The 7,500-nt window shown below is 37.4% G+C and overlaps 1 long non-coding RNA gene across 2 annotated transcripts in view; it reads right to left on the bottom strand.

Moving 5' to 3' along the window:
* LOC137656092 (uncharacterized) overlaps window positions 1-7,500 on the bottom strand; it is a 254,131-nt gene that overhangs the window by 214,728 nt on the left and 31,903 nt on the right. The window lies entirely within an intron of this gene.

Here is a 7,500-nt window from a genome sequence, read left to right as displayed (position 1 = left end):
TATAACCAGACGCAGTTTATCGTTGCCGGTATCGCAAGGCACGGTTTTATAGAGGTCCGGTATAACAAGGCCCAGTTTATTGTTGACTGGTATCGCGAGGCACGGTTAGATAGTGGTCCGGTATGACGAGACGCAGTTTATCGTTGTCCGGTATAACGAGACGCAGTTTATCGTTGTCCGGTATCACGGGGCACGGTTATATAGAGGTCCAGTATAACGAGGCGCAGTTTATCGTTGTCCAGTAGCGCGAGTCACGGTTATATAATGGTCTGGTATAACGAAGCGCAGGTTACCGTTGTCCGGTATTGCGATGCGTGGTTTAACGTGGTCCAGTATCGCGAGGCGCAGTTTATCGTGGTCCGGTATATCGAGGCGCAGTTTATCGTGGTCCGGTATCGTGAGGCGCGGTTTATCGAGGTCCGGTATCGTGAGGCGCGGTTTATCGAGGTCCGGTATCGCGAGGCACGGTTTATCGAGGTCCGGTATCGCAAGGCACGGTTTATCGAGGTCCGGTATCGCGAGGCACGGTTTATCGAGGTCCGGTATCGCGAGGCACGGTTTATCGAGGTCCGGTATCGCAAGGCACGGTTTATCGAGGTCCGGTATCGCGAGGCACGGTTTATCGAGGTCCGGTATCGCAAGGCACGGTTTATCGAGGTCCGGTATCGCGAGGCGCGGTTTATCGAGGTCCGGTATCGTGAGGCGCGGTTTATCGAGGTCCGGTATCGCGAGGCGCGGTTTATCATGGTCCGGTATCGCGAGGCGCGGTTTATCGAGGTCCGGTATCATGAGGCGCAGTTTATCGTGGTCCGGTATCGCGAGGCGTGGTTTATCGTGGTCCGGTATCGCGAGGCGCGGTTTATCGTTGTCCCGTATCGTGAGGCACGGTTATATAGGGGTCCGGTATATCGAGGTGAGGTTTAGCGAGGTCCGGTATAACGAGGCGCGGTTTATCGTTGTCCCGTATAACGAGGCGCGGTTTATCGTTGTCCCGTATCGCGAGGGGCGGTTTAACGTTGTCCCGTATCGCGAGGCACGGTTAGATAGTGGTCCAATATATCTAGGCACAGTTTATCATTGTCCGGTATTGCGAGGCGAGGTTATATAGTGGTCCGGTATAACGAGGCGCATTTTATCGTCGTCCGCTATCGCGAGGCAAACGTCACGTTCGGGTGAAAATTATCCGGTAATTCGCGCCAAGAGTCCGCTCATCCTCACAGCTGTTTGAAGGTAAATTTACGAAGATTACTAACCGCCTCTCCGATCGCTACATCTTTCTCGGTAATTTTAATCCATAAATCTCTTGGGGTTTGGCTGAACTTATATGCATTATCTAGCCTTTACACCTTCGAGCACCAAGGCCTCAAGACAGTCTTAAGTCTTATTACCTCAAAAGGACTTAATCCAGTATTACGCTCTTTTTACTCTCTCATTTTGTTCAAATGGCTAATAATCGAATTGGTATTGGGCAAATATAATTTTTTTTCTTTCCTTTTTTTTTGGTTAAAATGAAAAATTGTTTATTTAATGCAGTGTTATTAGTTTATAAAGACAATTTACAGAACGGCCTATTTTAATGGAACGTTTTAATAGAGTATATATGTGCCATTCATTTAACTGTATATTAAAACGGGGAGAGAGAGAGAGAGAGAGAGAGAGAGAGAGAGAGAGAGAGAGAGAGAGAGAGAGAGAGAGAGAGAATGTCTTTTAAAAGCTACCTCAAAAGTCAATGCAAAACTCAAGTCAGTCACTCGTAACAATGAAAAAAAATCTGATTATTTCTCAACCTTTTGACTGATTTTGGACGTTTTGCTCGTCCTTGACCTTGACCTTTGACCTTACCAAATTTAATCATTCCCAGCTTTTTAAATAATTTAAAATCCCTGCAAGTTTCATACTTTACGATTAAAAATGTGGCCATATGGCTGATGACTGGAATTTAACCTTTTCCTTGACCTTGACCTTGGACTCGACCTTAACATGTATCAATTGCCATGGATTTTCATACACTCAAATATGAACCAAGTATGAAGTGTCTGTGTCAACGATGTTCCTACTTGTTGCTGATTACATGAATTGGACATTTTGTTTGACCGTGACCTTGACCTTCCGAAATTTGATTAAAGTTAATCCCTGCAGGTTTTATTACTCTACGATTAAAATTGTGGCCAGGAAGCTGTTTACAAACAAATACACAAATTACAAACACACACACGGGGGAAAACATAACCTCCTTCCAACTTAGTAGGCGTAGGTAAGATACTGAATATGGATGTGGAAAAATGAAAACTATTACATAGACTCTTGGAATATGTTTTGGAATTCATGAATCCAAAGAAACTGTAATTAAGATTAATGAAGATATAATCCCTGACTAACCCCGATGATTGATTAGGCCTTAGGCAGTTTCTTTTGCACCATATTTCCGTCCCTTTGCGGGTTTGGTTAATTAGCTGATTAGGTAATTACTCTCTTCCAAAAAAAAATATTAACCTAATTAGTGGTTGTTATCAACAAAGCCGCAGAAGGTTTATAGACTGAGTTTTATTCATCATCATCATCTTAGGAGATTGATTGATTGATTTGCAGTTTTCTGACATCCTGACATCGAACATAGACACCATACTATAAAAGAGAGAGAGAGAGAGAGAGAGAGAGAGAGAGAGAGAGAGAGAGAGAGAGAGAGAGAGAAAGAGAGAGAGAGAGTTATCACAACTCAATAAAAAGTTGGGTGAATGCAGTTAATATTTTCGTGTAATTTCTTGATCATTTCATTTTTTTTTTCGAAAAAAAAATAAAAACGATAAAGAAATTATTTTCTCTAATATAAAAACAACACCGCCATCAATAAGATAAAATAAAAATATTTGTCTGATCTCGCACAGGAGACTGCCAATCACGGGCTCTTGCTCGAGAGAGAATCCTTTATATGTAGAGGGAAATAAATTGGGACTTTAGTATCGAGAACATTGCGAAATTCACGAAAACCGGAAAAAAAAAATATTCTTTAAACTTCAACTATTTATAGTAATTCACGTTTTTGGAGATATTAAAATAAGATTTCCAGTATTCAACTCATGAATTTATAACATATGTTACTCGAAAAATTTACGCTTTGCGTATGATGTTTTTATTAAGGTTGACCTTAAACTAAAGAGCGTGTCAACTTTAGCCTTGGCATTTTTTTCTGTGAAAATTCTCGGTACAATAAAATACAATGTATGATTGGACAAATCTTCATTTTTGGCCTTAATAACGATTTGTCTATTGGTGACTGTATCACGTTTAACATTAACGTCGTCCAATCCGAGGTCCTTGTATGATCATGCAAAATATTGGTACAGTTGTACACAGAATATCCTGGCACATCTAGCTCTGAAGAACTGCACAGTATCCCACCCTCTCTTTGTGGTGGATAACCAAGAAGATAGTGTAGGGAGAGATGTTAGTGGTGGTGGGCTGGGCTAAACACGGGAACTACCCACGCAGTAGATGTGTGGCTGGGTGCACTTAAAGAGCGAGGTGTACCATGAATTCCTGTGTCCAACTGTACCTTTGTCCAAGCTTTCTGACGGTACGTAACGTCCCACGGAACGAGACTTCATGTCTCGACTCTCTGGGAATATACTAGCAAATTTGCTTTTCAAAAACACGTTAGGTCTGTGTCCTCTTCAATTGTATAAAAAAAAAAAAAAAAATAAAAAATAAAAAAGGCTGAAAGTCTTCTAAGATTTTCGGTGACCAATCTATTCTGAAGAAGTGTTTTAATTCTTTCATTCTACCTCGTTTCGGGTATTGGTCTCCTGTCTGGTCTTCAGCTGCTGATTCTCATTTTTATTTGTTAAACAAGAACTTACGGTCTATTCAATTTCTTATTCATGATCAAGATATGAATCTCTGGCAGCATCGTTCAATTAGTTCATTATGCATGTTGCATAAGATTTCTCATAACTCTGATCATCCTTTACATTCAGATCTTCCCGGACAGTTCTATCCTGTTCATAATATTAGGCATGCAGTTAATTCTAATAGTCAGGCCTTCTCCATCATGAGGCTCAATACTACACAGTATTCTAGAAGTTTTATTCCAGCTGTGACCAAATTGTGGAATGATCTTGCTAATCGGGTAGTTGAACCGGTAGAACTTCAAAGTTCAAACTTGCAGAAAATATTTTCATGTTGAACAGGCTGACATTAGTCTTTTAATAGTTTATATATGAAATATCTGATTTGATGTTACTGATTTTAAAATATTCTATTTTAATTGTTCATTATTTCTCATATCGTTTATTTACTCCCTTATTTCATTTCCTAACTGGGCTATTTTTCCTTGTTGGAGCCCTTGAGCTTATAGCATCTTGCTTTTCCAATTTTCCAACTAGAGTTGTAGCTTAGCTAGCAATAATAATAATAATAATAATAATAATAATAATAATAATAATAATAATAAAGGTTTTAGATATAATTCCCTTACAGCTTACGATCTGATATACTCGTAGACGTGAATACAACTAAATGGGGATTGCAAAACAATATGAATATAAGGCGGCAAAGGGAATGCCAGCAGAGTCATCTGTTGGCAAAGAAACGAAGCAAGACCCGAAGAATTGAAAAATCCCTGCACAGATAAAACTGCTCCGAAAATGGAGTTCACCCTCTTCAGTGTCTCGACCAGCGTGGGATCATGTCCACCGGCTGTCTAATATCAATAAACGAAGTCGTAAATCATCTCTCCCTCTCCTTCGTCTTCTTCTTCCTCCTCCCAAAAAGATGAAGAAGTGAGAGCGGGCGCGGGTCGTGACACCGACGTTGACTTGAGCAAATACCAACTCGGCGTCGCGGCGGGAATCCGTCAGGGAAAAAAAAATCGCCACCAGCGTTCTCGCCCGCGCGGGTATGGGACAGCGATCCTAATTATCCGCGCGGCGGGGGACCTGCCGGTCAGAGGAAGGAGGCTTGGCCAAGTTAGCCGACGGCATGCATCATTATCTCTTAGGCCAGGCCCCCGGGGGCTCTATCGTCACCAGCTGGGTGTCAGATCTTCAGATGACCGGCGTGCCCCCGAGGGATGAACTCGTCGATAGAACGCATCGCGGGTTTGTGATCGGAGCGCGGTTAAGTTGAGTGATGACGGATAAGGGTTGAAGGGTCATAGTGTTTGTAGGTATGGATATTCATGTGTCATTTATTATTACAATGATTAATATTATAATTGGAATCATTATTACTATTATTATTATACTAGCTAAGTTTTGATAGGAAAAGTGATTTACACATGACCTTTTAATATCTCTCCTATATAATAGAGAGCAACTGTGAGATTATATATATATATATATATATATATATATATATATATATAATATATATATATATATATATATAATATATACACACACAATTAAAACAAAATATTTTAATAACAGTAACAACATGAAAATTGACATTACATGTATAAACTATAGGGATACTTATGAAAGCATGTTCAACATAAAAATATTCGCTACAAGTTTGAACTTTTGAAGTTCTACCGATTCAACTGCCTGATTGGGAAGATCATTCCACAACCTGGTCATATCTGCAATATAACTTCAAGAATACAGTTTAGTGTTGAACCTTATGGTGGAGAAGGCACGACTGTTAGAATTTAACTGCATTACGAACAAGGTGGTACTATTATCATCAAAGGTATTGGGTTAGTCATTCTCAAAGTAGCATGAGTCGTATGTTGAGGAAATCTAATTAATTAAGTAAATCTCAAGATCTAATCATTTAAGAGAATTATTGCCAGAACAATTTCCCGTATAATTTGACACTTCTTTCATATAATTATTTGACAAGAGGTATTTCAAAGTATATGGAAGAAATATCTCTAGCTTTTATTCTCAATGTGTATCAACATGCAGTTGGATTAAAGACTAAAATAGCATCAACCTCAAATTGTAAAATACGATTCGCTATCAAGAAAAACAAACTGTTGCAAATTGAAATATGTTGAAAGCTTTCAATTAAACCATTCCTTACAATATCAAATAGTAGCAATAGAAAACAAAATAAACCCAATAAATTAACATACACAGAAAAATAAAATAGAGACACAAATGCTAGTTGGTTCTTTTAGACAATCTACTCAAACAAAAAATCATGTGCTACGTATTAGAAAAATAATTTTGTGTGTTCCCATAGAATTTTTCCGATTGACTGCCTTCCTACAATACCCCTCCTTGTGGATTTAGGAATCATAAAACATTTTTGGAACACATTCATACCATGTCAACTTTCCCATTCTCTTAATTAACATTTCACATTTCCCGTGGTATTCAGATAATTGAAAAAAAAAAATATCTAATAGTAACAATAGGAAACAAATCAAAAGTCATTCAAAATCTCTGCAAAATAATAAACTCAATAAATGACATACGAAAACCATTTATAGGTTCATAAATGGTGTATTCATATGTAAGTTACTCTTTGTAGACAATAACCATAAGTCTATATTAATGCGTTTAAGGACGTGCCTGCAGTAGGCAATCAAGAGCAGAAAGTATTTTGTATATAATGGAAAGAGAGGGTTGGTGCCTTGACCAATTCTACCTGAAAAAAAAGTAAAAGTATCAGAAGTATAATAAATAAAAAAAAATATATCTATATTTTCAAAAAGAAAAGGGCAGCCTCTCTTTTTCCGAAAATTAAATACTTTCCCATAAGAAATTAATGGGTACAAGCAAAAATATTATACGCAATGTTATTTAAAAAAAAAAAAAATTTTGTTTACTGAAAAATTTGTGTTATAAGTTTGTTTTCCGAAAAGATTGTCTTTTTGTCTTTTGAAAGTTTGTTTTATGAAATGCTTGTCTTTTGACTGAAAAACTTTTCTTTTGAAAAGTATATGAAAAATATTAAAAGACAGAACTATAATTTTCGAAACAATGTTTTTACGACGGTATAAATGAACATAACAAAAACATGGAAAAAAACAAATTATAATTTTCTGCTTAGACCCTCAATGATGAACTTCATTGACTTTTTATTAAGAATATAGTCATGATACCTAGCGTTGGAACCTTACAGACCATTCTGCGAGAAACGAGACTATATTATGGATGCCTATAAGGTAAGTGTATCTAGATCCCTTAAGGAATGCCTACAGTACACAGCTTCAGGTGTACTGACGACACTAACCCCTATATGAATAAAAGATGGGTAAATATTTTTTTTTTTTTTTTTTGCGTAAAAAGTAATTTGGCAGATGTACAATACTTTTAAAAATCCAAGATTAAAAAAAGTATTATTGAAAAAAAAAATCTTGATGAGTGAATGAATGCAAATCTATGAAATAATCCAAAGAATAAGTAAAAGGTCTTTTGAACCTGTACAATGCTGTAATAAACATAAATTAAGATTTCCTATTAATATTTTCTTTATTCTAATACCTATGTCTTACACTCAAAGGCTTTCATCGATTGATGATAAAAAATCCTCCAATTAATCAAAGAAAAG

This window comes from Palaemon carinicauda, chromosome 17 (genome assembly GCF_036898095.1).
Source record: "Palaemon carinicauda isolate YSFRI2023 chromosome 17, ASM3689809v2, whole genome shotgun sequence".
NCBI lineage: Eukaryota > Metazoa > Arthropoda > Malacostraca > Decapoda > Palaemonidae > Palaemon > Palaemon carinicauda.
This window is presented reverse-complemented; position numbering and strand designations above follow the sequence as displayed.